At 36.5% G+C, this 18340-nt stretch overlaps 1 long non-coding RNA gene across 1 annotated transcript; it reads left to right on the top strand.

Annotated features, from left to right (window-relative positions):
• The first annotated feature begins 15568 nt into the window (after nucleotides 1-15568).
• LOC121049800 lies at nucleotides 15569-16718 on the top strand. Its single transcript, XR_005801356.1, has 2 exons — nucleotides 15569-15746; nucleotides 16603-16718. It is a non-coding gene; the product is annotated as an uncharacterized LOC121049800 (long non-coding RNA).
• Nucleotides 16719-18340: the final 1622 nt, after the last annotated feature.

Here is an 18340-nt window from a genome sequence, read left to right as displayed (position 1 = left end):
ACCGGCAGCTGCAGCTCCTCCGCGAAGTTCCCGATGGACTCCAACCCCGGAGCAGATAATGCATCTGGAAGAGCTGTATCAATCTTGGATCAAGACACCTACGGCCCAACAAATCCGACAGGTGACTGCACGGCTTCGAAACTATGGGAGGGTTGAAAGCAAGAATGTCTTCTACTGGTTTCAGAACAACAACAAACTTTGACTGACCACACAATTAGCAGTCTCCGGGACAAAGATTCTGCAGGAGGTACCATTTAATAAGCATCATTTTATTATTAACATGCAATTAATCTATGTGTTTGACACAAGGCTCCCCAGGTAATAGGGGGATTAGGGCTCAACACTTGGTGAGGCCACCTCCTTTAGGTCACCTACGGTTCAATAACTTTATACCATATTGAATATCTATGCTATGAGGAGGGGAGAGTGAGAGACTTGATGGTTATGTTAATAATAATTAAGATGATTCAGTACAAATAATATACCCGTGCTTTACGCTCACCGGGCAAGTCAGCAAACCCTAGCCAAGAGCTGGAGAACCTAATTAATTGAACGGGCACTCGAGTACAAGGACTTGTAAATTTATTGGTTCTATATAGTTGAACGGGTGCAAAAATTAATTAACATATTATTACAAGTTATGGAAATTGTTTACTTGCAGTTGACTTTGTTCGTTGTTTTGAAGTTGAGCAGCAGAATAGGCGGACACTATCAAGCTTCACTCTTCTTACCGATCAGGTAAGCGTAAACCAAAATCTCAAGAAAGTATAGATTTTTATTGAATGCGTTATTCACTTTTACAAAATGATTATTGGCCTCAATCTCAGTTGTCATGTTGTGTCACCTACACACATCACACTTATGCCAAGTAATACTTGAAAACAAAAATCATTTTATCCTTTTAAAATCTAATGACTTTGAATTATTTGCTTACTTTAAAAAAATTGAATTTTTTTTCCTGTTTCTTTTTTTATTTTCATTACACTCATGCTTAGATTTAAACTTTTTTTTTCTTCAATTAAGAATAGAAAGTATTTCATGTAATTCGATCAATAGATTTGCATAACACATGTATATGAATTCGGAGTTTGTTGGGTTCCTGCAAATTATGAAAATATATGTGAAAAATACATATTCATGTTCATATATGTGTTTGTATTTATATATTCAAGCTTGCTCTGCTAAAGAGGTCCATTCCTTAGCTAAGGAACGGATTTCCATATTTTGACAACTTTTCAATCACATATTCACATCTTAACCGTTCAGTTTTTAGGTCATAATGTATAAATCACTTCTGCAAATTTTCAGCCAAATTAATGATCGTTAAGGTATCGAACTCGATTAAATCAATGAACGAACCGAATCTGTCCAACCTGAACCGCTCAAGTTCATAATTGTAAATTGTAGTTTTGGATGCCTTAACGATCATCAATTTGGCTGAAAATTTGCAGAGATTTACTATACATTAGGACCTAAAAACTGAATAGTTAAGATATAAATATGTGATCGAAAAGTATTCAAAATATGGAAATCCATTCCTTAGCTAAGGAACGAACCTCCTTAGCAGAGCAAGCCTCATATACCTGTATATATATATATATATATATATATATATATATATATATACAGATCCGATCCAGAGCGGAGCTCCGCTTTGGAATTAACGTGTGAAGTTCGAGTTTTGGGTCACTTTTCGGTCGCATATCCACATCTCGACCGTTCAGTTTTTAGGTACTAGTGTATAGATCATCTCTGCAAATTTTCAACCAAATTGATGATCGTTAAGGTATCTAACTCGCTTAAACCAATGGACGGACTGAATCTGTCAACCTGAACCGTACTAGCTTTAAGGCAGTTATCAATGCCTTAACGATCATCATTTTGGCTGAAAATTTGCAGAGACGATCGATACACTAGTACCTAAAAACTGAACGGTCGAGATGTGGATATGCGACCGAAAAGTGACCCAAAACTCGAACTTCACACGTTAATTTTCAAAGCGGAGCTCCGCTCTGGATAGGATCTGTATATATATATATATATATATATATATATATATATAATCTTAATGAAATATGTACACACACACACACACAGATATATATATTTAATGAAATATATTTATTTAAAAAACAAATAACATATTTTTTTAATCTCAACTATATTAATCTAAAGGTTATATGATCTAATGGTCTAGAATGAGATTATAATCTTAATTATAATTTAGGTGGTTATTGTTCTGCCCCTAGTTGGGGTGTTGGGGTGTCAAAAGTTGTTTGTAAATAAATTTAATAAAATTAATAAAAAGTAACTAATCATCCTTACACTAATAAGTTAATTAGGAAAGTAAAAAATTAAATTGGATTACATATCAAGAAGAAAAAAAATTAAATTGGATTCACACAAATGGAAAGAGAATATATTGATATCGTAATTTTAATTAATAAAATCTAGTAATATAAGTAATATTTAACTCTCTTAATAAGTGATGGAAAAACATTGAAAGAAAGAGTTAAGAGCAGATCTAATAATAAATTATTTCCACTAAATTTTTTCTCTCACAATTAAATATTAAATTAAAACATGAAGGAATACGTATTAATTGAAGGGAAGAAAGATATTTCAAATTGTAATTAAATTCATTAATATCATTGATTCACCCCCTAAAATCTAAAAGGAAATATAAAAGGGTAAAAATCGGTGTTCCAAGATTATAATTTGGCAATATATATTATGTGAATTGAAAATAAAAATGTGTATATGCTTACATGGCATGACACTTAGGATTGAAGTCATTGAGGCCATTTACTATTTTACACTACATATGTGCATGAGTTTCATTTGTTACTGTACGTCCTCAGGAATCATCTTCAGTACTGCAAGAGAGGATGATGAGCATGGTGAAAAGCAATTCCTCTGAGCTACTTATGGAACATACCGATTCACCAAGACTGGCCTCAAACACAAACGTGTCAGCTACATTAATTTACAAAAAGCTCTTGGACTTTCATCATTATTATGATTACAATTACGGTATGGTATTGACTTCACCGAATATTTACAAAGAAGAAGAAGAAAGCATAGAAACTCAAACTCTTAAGCTCTTTCCACTCAAGAGCGACAATCTTAAAGGTGCTAAGGATACCAAATTACCTATGAGCAGAGCCACAAGCACAGACGGTACTTCAGATTTCATGGCAGACCAATATTATTAGTTTCTTTGAACACTTGAGGGAGCATATAGCTAGGAATCAATATATTCATGTAATAATAGTATGCATGCGTGTCTTCTCTTTCATGGAATAATGTGGCACATCTTTATGATCAGGCCAGTTCTGTATTTGCTTATTCTTCCCACTTTTGTTTCTTCTGTTTTTTCAAACACAGAGGAAGAGTAAGGTTGGTGTCCCTCTTCTTTACTTAATTAGGTTTCTTTAGTTTTCTAGTGCTTGTACCTTTTTTGTTTCTACATATAAAACTCCATCGTATTGTATTGTCGAAGTCCATCGAAAATGTAAGGTCAATACATATGCCACTACAAGAAATCTAGGCTTTTACTGCCTAAAATTTACAGCGTGCTCTGAACGCGCGCAAAGACTCCCCTTGTTAGTTATTTATGGCGTGCTTTGAATGCGCGCCACAAAAGACTCTTTGTTGGTCTTTTACAGCATGGTTTGAATGCACGCCGTAAAAGACATTTCCTTGTTGGTCTTTCACGACATGCTTTGAATGCGCGCAGTAAAAGACATTTTCTTGTTAGTCTTTTACGGCATGCTTTTATTGCGTGCCGTGAATAAGGTAGGGAATGCAATTATAGGGCCGACCGCGCAGAAAATTTTGATATCCCGCTCACATTTTTTCGCTAAATTCTAATCTCCCACCCAACCCAATCTCTTACTAAAAAATTTTGACACTAGACCAAACAACCGCCAGACTCTCTATCAGCTGTCCCTTCCTCTCTCATATCTCTCCCCCTTCTTCTCTTAATCCTTGTTCAAACTAATCCAATCATCCAGTTGTCTGGGTGAATGCCTCTCTCTCTCCCAAACTAAATCAGATCTAACAATGAATCGACAAGAAAATCTGATTTTGCTTTTGGCGATGAGACGATATTGGTGCAGCACCAGAAATCTAAGCACTTTACGTGCCATGTCTGCCACAAGAAGCTTTCTACAGTTGGAGGTATGGCCATTCATGTCCTTTAGGTCCACAAAGAGAACGTCACCAAGTATTGCCTTCTATACCCTTCTTCTTTCTGTTATCGATCTAAACCCTAATTTTGACTTTCTTGGCTTGCTGATTTTGGTGTATGAAACTATTGGGTTCATCGATTTTTATGTGAAAAATATGATCTTTATCAGTTTTGTGTTGTTGGTATCGGATTGGGTCTTCGAAAAATAGAACACCCATTGAACAAAATTTGGACTTTTGGTCAGTTGTTGTGATTTCTATAATGGGCTTTGGGTGAAATTTTTAATTTTATTTTGATGATATCGGATTGGAGAGTCTGTGTGTTAGCTGAGTAGGTTGAGAGCTTAGTGGTCATTGGCATTAATAGGCTGCTAAGTTATCTTAAGTTTCTGGGCAAATTTCATATTCACTTTGGTAGCTTGATGCTTGGAATTGCAGTGCTAGTGGGATTCTAGGAGAGAATATGGGTGTTATTATACAATTCCTCTTGATCATGGTCAATCTGGGAGGACAGATGGATCCTTCATGCCTATGCTTCGATGACTATTGGTTTTGTAAGTCTCCTTTTCAGCAGCTCATCTCTTATTTGAGATTATACGGATCTGGGTTTGAGTTTGAAGGTCTTGTTTGGGCCATTAGAACTTAGTTATGTAGATTACAATTGTATTTTGATTTGATAGGTCAATAGTTTTTATTTTGTTTCATTTTAATTCGTTTCATTTTGATTTCACAGGCTATTATTGCTATTTCGAGAAACTGATGCTGGGAGTGGAGGTTAAAAAAGTTTTAGTGCGTCTTTGCTTCCTGTAGCCAATCATAGATCCCTGAGATCATGGTGTTGCCCATGCTTGAAATGAAGACCCAAGTAGGAAGATGCTACATGGTCGGGGCCTCCAAAGGTAGACAATCTCTTTTATCTTTGTATTTTATGGGTCCTAGTGTTTAGCTTCTATTTGGCCCCATTTTGGGTTAAGCCATCTACTGCCTTTTGCTTGTGTAGTTTCGAATTTCTTATTAGTGTTGTCAACTTGTCTGCTTGAGAAAATGAGTAATGAGCTTGTATTGGTTTATTGGTCTTTTTGAAACAGGAATGTGTCATAATCACTAATGAGAGAGCATCCTGAAACTTCAGGGAGATAATCTATTGCTAAAGGGAATTTCTATATTCTGTGCTTATATTTTTGCTCCCTTGGTTCTGCTTATCTGCAAGAGAACCTTCATGCATAAGGGGGATTATATTATGTACTTGATGTCATTGTGATGATAAACTGGGTAACAATGCTTGAAATAAAACTATTATATATGGTGTTTTTTTTTTTTTTTGGAAGATATCCCAATGGCTCAGTTTTGAAGCACCAGAACGAAAAAAAGACATGAACTGTAAATTAATTGAGGAAAATGTATTCTTTTGTAGGGTAGCTAATTGTTATATAGTCAATTTCCAGTAATATGCGTACCACTACTACAAAAAATGCATCACACAACGGTGGAAATCTGTTGTGTGATTTGGACCATGTCTGTCGTCTATCTTGGTGTTGTGTGATGAGCACACTCACACAACGGTGAAACACCGTTGTGTGAATATTATAGACACAACACGTCAGTTATAGCCGTTGCACCGATTCTGGGGATGCCAATGCCAGAAATTGGATGCGGCACATTCAATTGTTGTTTCGATGGTGGTCAGACAACAGAAGTAAGTACACACTGTTGTTGGTTAACTTCTCACACAACAGAAAAATATGGCAACTGTTGTGTGAGTACTAATGAGACAACAAAATTTTATGGGGACCGTTGTGTGATTTAACATTAGACAACTGATACCTATTTATTCTGTTGTGTGAGTATTAATGAGACAACGAAATTTTATAGATATCGTTGTGTGATTAAAATTGATTTGTTGTGTGATTAACGATATATACGTATTCATACAACATAATGTAATTGACTGTTGTCTGATTATTTTCGATTCTTTACCTGAAATATTTTCACAAAAATAATGCATAATATAAGATTTAGGCATCGAAATACTCTAATTCAACCATTTAATGTACCAAAAGAGGTAGCATTTATGTATCCATTCATACCATAAAACCAAAATAGAAAGCATTCCAGCTAGCTTGATGGCTACTGCATTCTAACTAATTACATTGACAGATAGCAAAAGATGATACAATCAAATCATCGCAAGAGAAATATTTGCTGCTAAAGTTCTCTCATACTTGCCACTAAAGATTCATCTCCTACATGGAATGTTAGACCTGAATCCACACCCAATTTGGATACCAAGGACAGTGCAGCAGCTGCCTTTGCTGCTGGGTCAACATCATATTTCTGCATAAAAAAAGAAAATGGCTGAAGCACAAACAAAGAAAGTTAGGTCTAGTTTGTAACTTTTGGCAGATGATCCATTACAATACCAACATGATCCTAGACACCTGAAAACCTCATTTTTAATGCTTTTGCATCCTCTCTGAGATACACATGCACAAAATCAGTGATTCTGTATATATAGTTCACACTTGATCTTATCAATAGGCTTGATTAATATGTCAGTGATTACATACCAAACTCTAATTATGTTTATATATATGCAGAGTCAGCTGCCCATGTCAATAACTTAGTTACTAATTCAAAATATTCAGATTGAAGGCACCAGTACGACATAATAAAAGAAAACAAACCATTTACAAGGACCTAGCCAACATTTGGTAAAAGGGTGTTAAAGATTATTTCAAACGAAAGTCTAACAGAAATTGTAAATATCAAACATTACAGAGACTAAGCTCTTCTTGGTATGTACAGAACTATGTACGCACCATATGACCCCAAATGTTTAAGGTAGCTGATTTTTCGGATATCAACTGTGGGGGGGGAGGAGAAGTCTGTGGTTGTACTTTATTAATCTGGTCATCTATACTACTCATACAACATCTACTAGAGAGCCCTCTCCAACACCCTAACCCAAAGACCTTATTTCTCTAAAATATAAATAGGATTTACAAGTGACTTATAATTATCATTTTAAAAATGTTGCACATTTGAATGATTCATTAATCATTATGCAAAGTTGAACAACAAAAATTTATCAACCTAGAAATTAAAGAACATGTCAGGTTTAATGTATCATAAAAGAGAAGATGACTGACCATTATACGAGCCTCCAGACTTATAATTAAAAAAGCATGATACTCATCATCGGAAGACTCAGCAGTATGACCACATTGCATTCTTATGGTAAACAGTCCAAATTCCCTTACAACCTGTTAGTGTAACCCGTTAAATCCAAAAACAGAATGTATGGTCATTTTCATTTGATCAACACTTACTGTAAATGGATATTAACTAAAGTAGCAAGATATACAACCAAAATAAACTACCACCGACCTCAGTAATCATTTCTGGACGAATTGACTGACGGAAGAACACAGAGCGAACCATTCTTTCCATGACCCGAACAGCACACCTAAAATTTATCCCCAAAAAAAAAAAATTACAGTTATCTATTTATAAAACAATACCAACATTCATAATGTCAAATTTCCCAATTTACAAAAAACAGATAAAGATAAGTAAATTCCAAAATGGCCTAAATGTTGCCTGATTAAGGAAATAAGGAAGCAGGCATTGCAATCATTTCCAGAAGGAGCCTACCAAAACCGGTTAAGATTAAGCATATAGCTCATTATTCATATCAAGGAAAACTTGTATATAACAAGGGGGGAGTAAGTGCATCAGCTACCAGTTCATAATTGCTCTGTTTAGCAATTCCAGTAGCAGTTGCATCTGCATTTATCCTTAGCCCATAAGTCCTTCAAAGGACCAACGTTAACCAAAGAATCCCTGACAGCAAATGAGAAAGACCTCTGCATGTACCCAAATATATATATATATATATATATATATATATATATGTAGGATTTTTCTCAGGTGCGGACGTCCGTACAAAATTTTCGGTACGGATTTCCGGTTTTCGACCACTTTCCGATCACAACATCTTAACCGTTTAGTTTTTAGGTCCTAATGTACAGATCACCTCTGCAAAATTTCAGCCAATTTGGTGATCGTTAAGGCATCCAAAACTGCAATTTGCACGAACGGACCAAATCTGTCAAATTGGAACCGTTCGTATTTATAATGATAAATTGCAGTTTTGGATGCCGTAACGATCACCAAATTGGCTGAAATTTTGCAGAGGTGATTTATACATTAGGGCCTATAAACTGAACGGTTGAGATGTGAAAATGTGGTCGGAAAGTAGGGGAAAACCGGAAATCCGTACCGTCCGCACCTGAGACAGACTATATATATATATATATAATATAATATAAGCGACGAATCATAACATAAAGACCAAATCATAACATATTTAACTGCTAAGTATGTAATAAAAAGAACATAAAAGTATGTATGCATTCAATTCAAATTTAAATGCTCTTTCTGTTTACAATATCTCATTCTGCAATGGCAGAGATCCTCTCACTGTTTTTTCATTAAAAATTCCCCGTATGGAACAAATCAAGCAGATTAAAACATAAACAGGAAATGCATTCTTCGAAAAGTGAACAAACTGAGCTGATTCTGCATTGTTTTGAGCTGACCCATATAAAAGAGAGCTCCTCACCACTAATCATATCTTGCAATGCATCAGAAGATGACATTCGCAATTGCTTAGCTGATGGGGCATCACCTTCAATATCTCCTACCTATAACATTAAAGCATCAGGAATGTTTTTTTATCCATTCAAGTACAGAAATTATTGGAAAAACAACAAAGTTTGCAATCAGTAAAGATCAAAACAAAGAAAATATTTGAAGAGATTTCGCTCAACATGAAAATTATCAAAATCTTGGAAGATTCAACTACGCATAAAACAAAAGTTCCACTTCGTAACAAGAAAAATGGAACCCAAGATGTCTACCCTGCCTATGTGCATTAAATATGAACCAGGCATGACTAATATTCAATACTAGATGCAAGAACCCAGACCATAGCTGCAGTAAAATTTGAACAAGGAAAGACAAACTTCTGATTCCAAAAGTTATCTCAAAACATATCCCATACTTTTAAGAGTTTTTATTAATGTGAAATAACTTACTGAAGGAGGAGCCTTGTATATTTGATTTGATTAAAAGCAAATGTTGTCCTATTTACAGCAATACATGTAATTGTTGGAGGAATCGGGCATACTGTTTTTCTGAGATAAACAGCAAATGCATGCGTGCAGCAACCTAAATAATCAAGCTGATATGCAACTTTAAGGCAGTAACTGCTAATAAAACAGGTCCTTTACTAAATAAGAAGAGTTGAAACCAAAGCAATACCAAATTTTCTATTTACCACATAATAAGCAATATGTGGCGACCCGGAGACCGGATTACCACAGCGCCGCCTCCCCAAGGAACCCTACACCTGCGACACTTGGAGTAAGTGTTTTGGGCCTAGAATTCCTCAAAGAGACAAGGCCTTTAGGATAGAAAATAAGAAATATATAAGCCCGAAATTTTTGGGCTTGTATAGTGGGCTTGGCTCGTAATCACAAGATTATGAACTAGGCGAGGAAGAGGAAAGGAAGGTGGTGTTGTATTGAGTTTTAGAACCTATGTCAAATTTTAGTTCTTAGCCCAAGTTTGCATTAAGTTCATTGAATGTTATTTACGTGAGTCTTCTAGGTCTAGCCCACTAGGACCTAAACTCAAATGGAGGTTCTAACCCTAGGGTTCCACTTTGGTGGTAAGCAATCACACACATCATCAACCATACATAATGTTACAAAAATTTAACAAAATCAAACAAGCCAAATAAAATAAACTTTAAACAAAACAAATTTTGGCCTCCAAGGATTATCCTCCGTACCCAAGCTTCGACAACAACAGCCTGCAAAACAAACTAAAGTAGGGGTTAGGCTCCTACATCCAGTCGTTGCCCATGCCCGCCCCCATATCTAAGTTTAAAAATATGATTTATCGTTTTGAATAAAAGAAGTAGATAAAAACCGGTTTGCGCTTCCACGTGATCGTCATCACGTAATTACAATCCCACGGTAATTGATCATCTTTCACACTTCCATCACAACCGTCCATCTAGCCAATCACTTTTCGGAATTCAATAATCACAAGGCTAGAGACAAAGGGGAGATAACAATAATCAAGGGCATGGTGCACACTGCCCACCACCGGTGGCTCAAGGAGGAACAGACCTCTCCTTACATCCCCATCAATCGCCAACACATCAATCCAATCCATGCAAACCATTTCAAGTTGTAAAAACAGATAATTTCCAAAACATGCAAGAGGCCTCATATAAAACATAGTATATGCAAGAAAAGCATAGATAGAGTTAAAGGCATCCCCTACCTGGAACTCGAGCTTTCTCTTGCAGCACTTGGCCTCAATGCAACCTTGTAGCAACCACCACTTCACAAGATCCTACCAAGATATCAAGCCTAGACCAAATAAGTGACATTAATCATGATAAACTAGGCTAGCTATTCACTCACATTATTCTCCGAAGAAAACCTTTCCTTTAACCTAATTACTAACTAATAACCAGACCATTAGGGCTCTAAGGGAGAGTTGGTTTTTCAGGAAAAAGTGGCAAAAACACCTTTAGAAGACAAGTTGTCAAAAGCTGGAAACAGAGTTTAAGTAGGAACTGTTAAGGGTCAAGGAAGAGTGTCCAAAATACTTGAGGTGATTCTTGGAAAATTTTGGAAAGAAGATGGTTTAACAACCAACTCAGTAAGAATGAAATGGTTATAGAATTTTGAGTGAAGCCATGTGAAGAGTAAAGGTTTCAGAAGCTAAAGCAAAACAATGTGCAGGTTTTCTCCAGAAATAACAGCTTCTGTCCACCTATTTCAAAATTGCATAACTAATTCTAGAAAAATGATTTTGGGGTGATTCAAATTCTGGAATGTTCATATATGTGTTTAATATCTTTCTCCAGAAGGAACTGATCCCAAATTATCAACGGTTCAGCTCCAGTTTTTAAAGGAATGCAGCTGGGTCAGATTATACTGGAAACTGAAAACTGCAGAAATTGGTTCTTTTGTGTAAAGCTCGTTTGGTACCCAAAATGGCTGGTTAAGTAGACTCTAAGACACCTATAGAAAGTATCTAAAGCTTCTAAAGGCTTAATGTCTCAGTCACCCTTCAATACTATAAGGGGAAGGTCTTGTAGCTCACTAACATGATGTTTTGAAGACATGGTGTTTGGACAACAATAACACAAATAAACTCTATGATCAAGCATGATTTCAATGTTCAAAATAACCATGTTCTAGCACAAATCCAACACACTTAAGAGGCATGTCTAATCCTCCTAATGATCTATAGCTCAGGTTACTTTCTAATACTATATGGGTAGGTGTTGTAGCTCGATGACATAATGCATTGAAACATGATATTTGGACAGCTACAAACAACAAATAACCGTTGAACCAAATACGATTCTAATACTCAAGGTGTAGCCATGACCTACCAAAATCCCTAGACATTAGAATGGATGACAAATCAAAATTAAGGCAGCAAGATACCAACAACAGCAGTGACAAGTTCATAATCTTCAAGAATTCGTAATAACAACCAAAAATACAGTGTTAAGGAACGGATGATACTCACCAAAGACTAACCAAAAAGATGAGTTTTTCTTGAGGGATTTGACAAGAAAGAGAGCTGAGAGAGTTGATTGGATCGAGCCTAGTTGCAGGCCAAGAAGTTTGCTCAATCTCGAACATGCAAAGTGAAACAAAAACTTCTCAATATGTGGAAGAGTTGTTTTGAATGTATTGAGCCTAAAATCAAGGAAAGAAAGGGGAACTTGATGGTTTCAAAATCTTACCAAGTATTTGTATCAGTCTCAAGTAAGATGTGAGGGATTCGGGTAGAGCAAGAGAGGGAATTCAAGCAGAAATCCAGAACAGGCTTGCTCCGGAACAGCTTCCACTTCGAGGGGTGTACAGGTCTCAAATCAATTCCGATGGACAGGCTAGATAGAGGAGACATAAGCGAACAACTTTGATGAAGAAAGTTTTCTGATCGGAGATCTCGAACTAGGTGTTTCGAGGCTCGCAAACGGACTGATGTGTCCAGGGACGGGAGGAAAGGTGAGAAGAGAAGGGTGAATGACGATTTATGGCCTGGGATCTCCCTTTTGAAGGTCTGAGATGGTTCTCTAGGAGGAGTTGCCCTTTTGCATGATGGAAACGTGGAGGGGAAGAGCTGAACGAGGCTCCCTTTCTCTCTGCCCAACTCTAACGAACAAGGAAAGAGGAAAAGCTGAGCTTTGCGTGTGAAGGAGAAGGCTCAGCTTGGGCAGATAAATTTGGGGTAAAAATAAGGTGGTAAAAACTAAAATGATGGGGAAAATAAAAGTAAAATAAGTAAATACAAGAAAACTCAAATTAAAGTGTTGACAATGCCAAATAAGGATCGGGCCTCACAAAACTTATTTTTAGATAGAAAAATGGCAAGACAAGTTTTGTCTGAGTTTTGCTCGAGTTTGAAAAACATAAGGAGTAAATAAATTGTGCTTTTGAAAGTCGGTGAGATGCTTGACGAGTAAGCTTCAGGTAAGGCGAGTAGAAATTTCGCCAATTATTAAGAAATGTAAAATAAGAAAATTGTAAACGCACGCACAAGTATATTTCAAAATTATGCAAAGATGTCATTATGAGCTACAACCATATTGGATCAAGGAAGAGGTTTGGGTCAAAGGCCGACTAACTTATTGGGCTAGGTTCACTAGCATACCCGTCCGTTGGGTGTCCAGAGTAAATTTTGGACTCTAACCTTACGCTATTCTCAGGCCCAAGGCCCAAGCCCAAACTATTTCCAAAAGTATTTAGCCGAACAAAGGTCGCGAAAAATTTTCCCATCAAAAAGTGACGTTCGGAATTTCACGAGGTCTACACAATAAGGCAGTAGTAGCACAGGAACTGGACACAAGTTGGCGTACACAATTTTGGTTCCTAGACATGCACTAGTTAACAGAAGAGGCTAGTAATCTGACTGCAATTTCAACTCCCTAATCACATCCATAACTAACTAATGACCTAAGCTAGAAGGAAAAAGAATCTACTTCCATAAAAATGCAAACTTTATACACATAAACATGACCATTATATCAAAATTTTGTGATAACTGATCAGAGAGAGCTTGCCTTTCCGGTAACTTTGTTATTCTTGACGGGGAGGATCGCTGGATAAACACGTCCCTTGATGCTGTACCTATGACTACAACACATTCCAAATTAACCAATCAATCAAATTTTAGTTTCTCTAAAAAACAGAAGCTAGAAATTCATTTTGAGAGAGAGAGAGAGAGAGACTGAGACTTACTAGCCATTGAGGGTATTGAGCTCAAATCAATGTGAGAAGCAGATCCAAGGAATGCCATGAATTGCATACCTTTGTAACAACTTGGACAAGGTCACCCGAAAGAATCATAAGAGTATCTATCAAACTACCCATTTGCTACATTCGCATTTTGGAGTTCTTTGGTGGGATTTGGTGGGCTCCAATGCTTCACGTGATCCAAACGGTATAGTTCTTAAACATGTTGATTCCTGCAAAAACTCTATCTTCAATAGATGAAAAACATACAAAAACTTAAACCAAAAAAGCACAAAAATCTCAGCTGTTTCGAAATCAAACATCAGCAGGATCATCAGACTCTTATACAAGATGCCACTGATTTCACTGCCAATTAGGCAATCAGATACTTTTCCTTCCGCAATTCTCATACAACCAAATATATAATGAGCTGTGTCTCTCTACAAAAGAGTTACACCCAACTCATAAGATCAAGCAATTCTTATGAAATCTATATAGACAAACAAAATCCAACAAACACAATACCTTAAGAGAATGGCTTTGCATATGCTGCTTGAGATATTCAGGTTTCTTGAAACTAGCACCACATTCTTCACATGTATTAGAATTCTCCACCACAACTTCCTCACTAGCCTTTGCCATTTCCATCTCATCCTACAGACCAAAACACAAAGAACCCAAATTTAAACCACAATCAACAGACCCAAAACCAGAAACAACCTAATTTCAAAACTACTCCAAACCCAGAACCCTATCTCCCTCATAATCAAAAACCCAATCCTAAAAATCACAACTTTAATTGTCCGAACCAAACTTTGACAGAAGTGTAGAGAACGGTGACAAAGGAGATGGCGGTGGTGAGGAGAAACTGAGCGGATAAGATGCCGTAGACCTTGCTGATTCACGCCTTTACTGAGGGGCCGGGGTACAAGACCTCGCCGGACTCGATGTCGAACTCGTTGAGCTTGTCGGTGGCGCTAGTGGTGTTCACCTCCATGTAGTGCATCGTGTTCATGGCTTCTCTCTCTTTTTCTCTCGTTGATGTTGTCCTACCAACGAGATCAATTTCAATCAAAGATGAAGAGCGAGCCCTAATTGGTGAATTAGGGTTTCAAGGATAAGAGTAAATCGGAGGTCAAGCAACACAGTGACAGAGTAAATTGGAGTAGAGGTAGAGAGACAATTAGAAGTGGAGTTAGTGAAGAGAAGAACAATGACGAAGAGAATTTGGATCGAGAAGCTATCCTGAGGCTCGAGATGTCGAGAGAGTCGAGAGGTACGTTTTGTTTTGTTTTGTTTTTTCTTTTAGACATGATGTGGTATGGCAATTAAACCTTAAAATTTTATCAAAGTCACTCCCACAACAGAAACTTAACAAACTGTCGTATGAGTGCACTACGTAAAATCAAAATTTGAAAACATGGAGGGAAACATGCTGCCTACAACATTTTGGCTCAAAATGTTGCCGCCTACAACATTTTGGCTCAAAATGTTGCCGCCTATGTTCCTACTTCACACAGCAGAATAGCTTAAATCTGTTGTCTGATTTCTACAACTTGGACTTGGCGTACCTAGTGGATGACATTCAAGCAAACTTCCTCAAAATTTTGTGCTCAGTTTTTCAATCACACAACAGAAATAGTTATACCGTTGTACGTGGTAGCCCAAATTTCAATGTTTCAAGAGGCAACCAAGATTCCAGAGTGAAGGAAAATCTGCCACTAAATGTTTTAAAACTCAGACAACGGACAATACTTAATTCCGTTGTGCAATGTAGTTCTGATAAAAAAGTTATCACTTTGTTGACATTCACACAACGGAACATTACTAATACCATTGTACAATAGAGTTTACTTAAACACACAACATATGATTTCTGTTCTGTTGTGTGATTAACTTTTTGTAGTAGTGTACGCTACTTTACAGTTTGTTGTCACACTTTGTGTTTAAACCATTTGTAGTGGATCCTTTTCAATAGTCTATTGTAGAGTGTGTTGTGGTTGAAGATTGTTAAAACAGAAGATTGTTAAAAACTCTTTGCCTCAAAATCGTTCCTTATCATTGATTTTGGTCTTTTTATTTCTTTTGTTTCACTCTACTGATACTCTTTTTGGCAAAAACTGTATTTTACAAAGGCTGGGAGGGATTCGACAGATATTGAAATATATGGGATGCAAGAAATCCCACCTGATGTCTTGGCTGCACATTATGGAGAGGAAGGTAAAGGATCCATACCAGTGGTTTTTCTTGACTTTGAAATCTCTTTGCAAGTGTTTTTCATTAGAGTTAAAGTCCAATTATACCAAACAAAGTTCATAGACCCTATAATTTTGTTTAGTTCATTTGCTTGTTTACTCTTTGGAATATTTTCTGAAAAATCATGGTCATTTGCAGAAGACAACGCCCCGTCAAAAATGGCTAAGCGGAAATCCCATCAACTCAGCTTGTTGGCGGTGTGGTGCCAGGTGGGCCGTAAAAGACCATTTTTGGTGTAGTGCTATGATCTAATTTGGGGTTTGTGTGCATTTGATTTGTATCATTTTCTGCTACATTCTTGTGCAATTCGGAGTACTTGAATAATAGGTCACTTGCTAGCTAGACATAGTAGTTTGGTTCTGAAGTTTGCAGTTTTCTGTCTAGGAATTAGGGAAGTTTGTAATCCAAGACTTACGAACATTCTTAATTTTTTAACTCTAACAATGTTTAACTTTAACAATTTTTTAACTCTAACATTATTTGTAGCGAATAAGTCCGAAAATTTGAGTGATACTGCACTGTCTCAGTTTGCAGCAGCTGGAGTTTTCCTATCATGGCTGCTGATCACAACCCCATTACCAATGTTTTCATTCTTTTGGCATCTTCTTGATCCCAAAAAAGAGTGGAAAGAATCTCTCGTTTTCAGTTTTCATTGAAACCCAATTGCTTGCTTTGAATGTGAATGGTGTTGTTTCCCCACCAGTACTGAAATAAGTCATTTAGTGAGTTTTTAATCTTATTGTTCATATCATAAAGGATTGGTTTTTGCCGTTTTTATGAGTTACCCATCTGCTGAAAATTAATGCATTTGATATGGTAGGTTCACTTGCTGATTAGAAATCCTGCATCTGCTGTCATTCAAATCTTTTGGTAAGTTGTTGATTCTATTGTTGGCAAAGGATTCATCTTTTATCTGATTGTTTTGGAACCATTTTACAAAAAACCCATCATCTGGTTATTTCATTTGCTTCTGTGAGTGCTTTGTTCAGTTTCTTATGCACTCTTTTTCCTGCATTTGATAATTGGGTCAGGTATATGGTGTTGGGAGTAAAATTGTGGCTTCTACTGTAATACCCCAAAATTTTGTTTTCCGTCAATAAGTTGTTTTTGACATTTGAGGAACTTAAGTTTGTGCCAAGTTTTATTTACAAAATTTGTTACGATTTGTCGTTTTAGTTTTTAATTTAAAGTATTTATTTTTTCTTGAGTAATGATTTTCTCAAGTTTATAAATATTATCCAAATGATACTAAGCCCAGCCAATTCTTGACATAAAACAAAAGCACTCGTACACCGATCTTTTCACCTGTTTTGGGAGATGATCGATTATTTAAGCAGGATTTTTTCAGTATTCTCTTACCCATGTTCGTCAGCCAATTTTCATGCTCGAATACACCTAAATCTGAGCCTTAGATCAAAAAATATTCTTCGTCAAAGTTGTTCTTCATCGTCGTGCCTAGAACATATTCGAAAATCAGCTCAATTGGATTTGTATTGAGGTCTGTGCGTTAGTCTGAGTAGTGGTTGCTGAGAAATCAGCAATCAGCATATCTAGGGTTCAATTATTCATCTTCTTTTCCAATTCGAATATGTTAAAGTGTTAATAAATTGATAGTGTAAAGTCTTTGACAGCAAACGTGAAAGTTAGTCAAGGGGGAGATCAATTGGAGCAAGCTGCTAAGGCCCATGGTACTGCAAAAACCACCTGATAAGCTTGAGGTAGGGGAAAAATTGTTTTTAAGCTATTTGGGTTATGATTCTCTTAAAGGAAATTCATTTGGTGATTTCGTTAAACTCCGTACTTTCATTGTTTGAATGCATTGATCACTTGGTCCCTTGGACCAACTGCATGTTTTTCCATGTTTCGATATTGAGTAAAAGAAAAGGAAAAAAAAAGAAGGGTACTTTATTTTGTGATTTATGCTTGCAGTGCCTAGTTTGCTTCTTTGTTAATTAGATGCAATTGCATGCTCTGTTTTCATACTCCAAAGTTGCATGCAACAACTTAATTGCTTCTTCAAGTTTGAAGATTTAAAATCTAGTAAAGTTATGTTTCTGAATCCAAATTATAGTTGCATGTTTGAGTTATGGAAGTGGTGAGTTTGTCGCTTGGATGATGATTGTGAATGCTCGGGCATAATGACCTGTGAGCTTTGAATTTTTATGGGCACAATAACCCAAATTCCCTGGGGAAGCCCCTTGTGAGGGTGTAAATGTGATGAGTTATGATTGTATGATAAGGTACGATAAGGTATGCTACACTCCCTTCCAATTGTTGATTTTACGAAATGACTTTCTGTTTTGATTTGGAAAGTTAGAGAGTTGTTTTTCATTGAATTTTTTAGTTTCTGCCATTGTGTGAGAAACTCTTTCCTGCCTTGTGGCAATCTCTTATAGTTTCCAACTATATGATGTTTTCATGTTCAAAGTGAGCTTCTTTTAAAGTCGTTTCAAGAAGGCATAGAATGATATTTTAGACAAATGCGATTTCAAAAACGATTTTAAAACCCCTACTGGGCATCGTTTATGCTCACCCCGTCTTCCTCAAAACCTTTTCAG

This window comes from Rosa chinensis, chromosome 6 (genome assembly GCF_002994745.2).
Source record: "Rosa chinensis cultivar Old Blush chromosome 6, RchiOBHm-V2, whole genome shotgun sequence".
NCBI classification, from domain to species: domain Eukaryota; kingdom Viridiplantae; phylum Streptophyta; class Magnoliopsida; order Rosales; family Rosaceae; genus Rosa; species Rosa chinensis.
The sequence above is the reverse complement of the archived record's forward strand: the minus strand, read 5'-3'. Positions and strand labels throughout refer to the sequence as shown.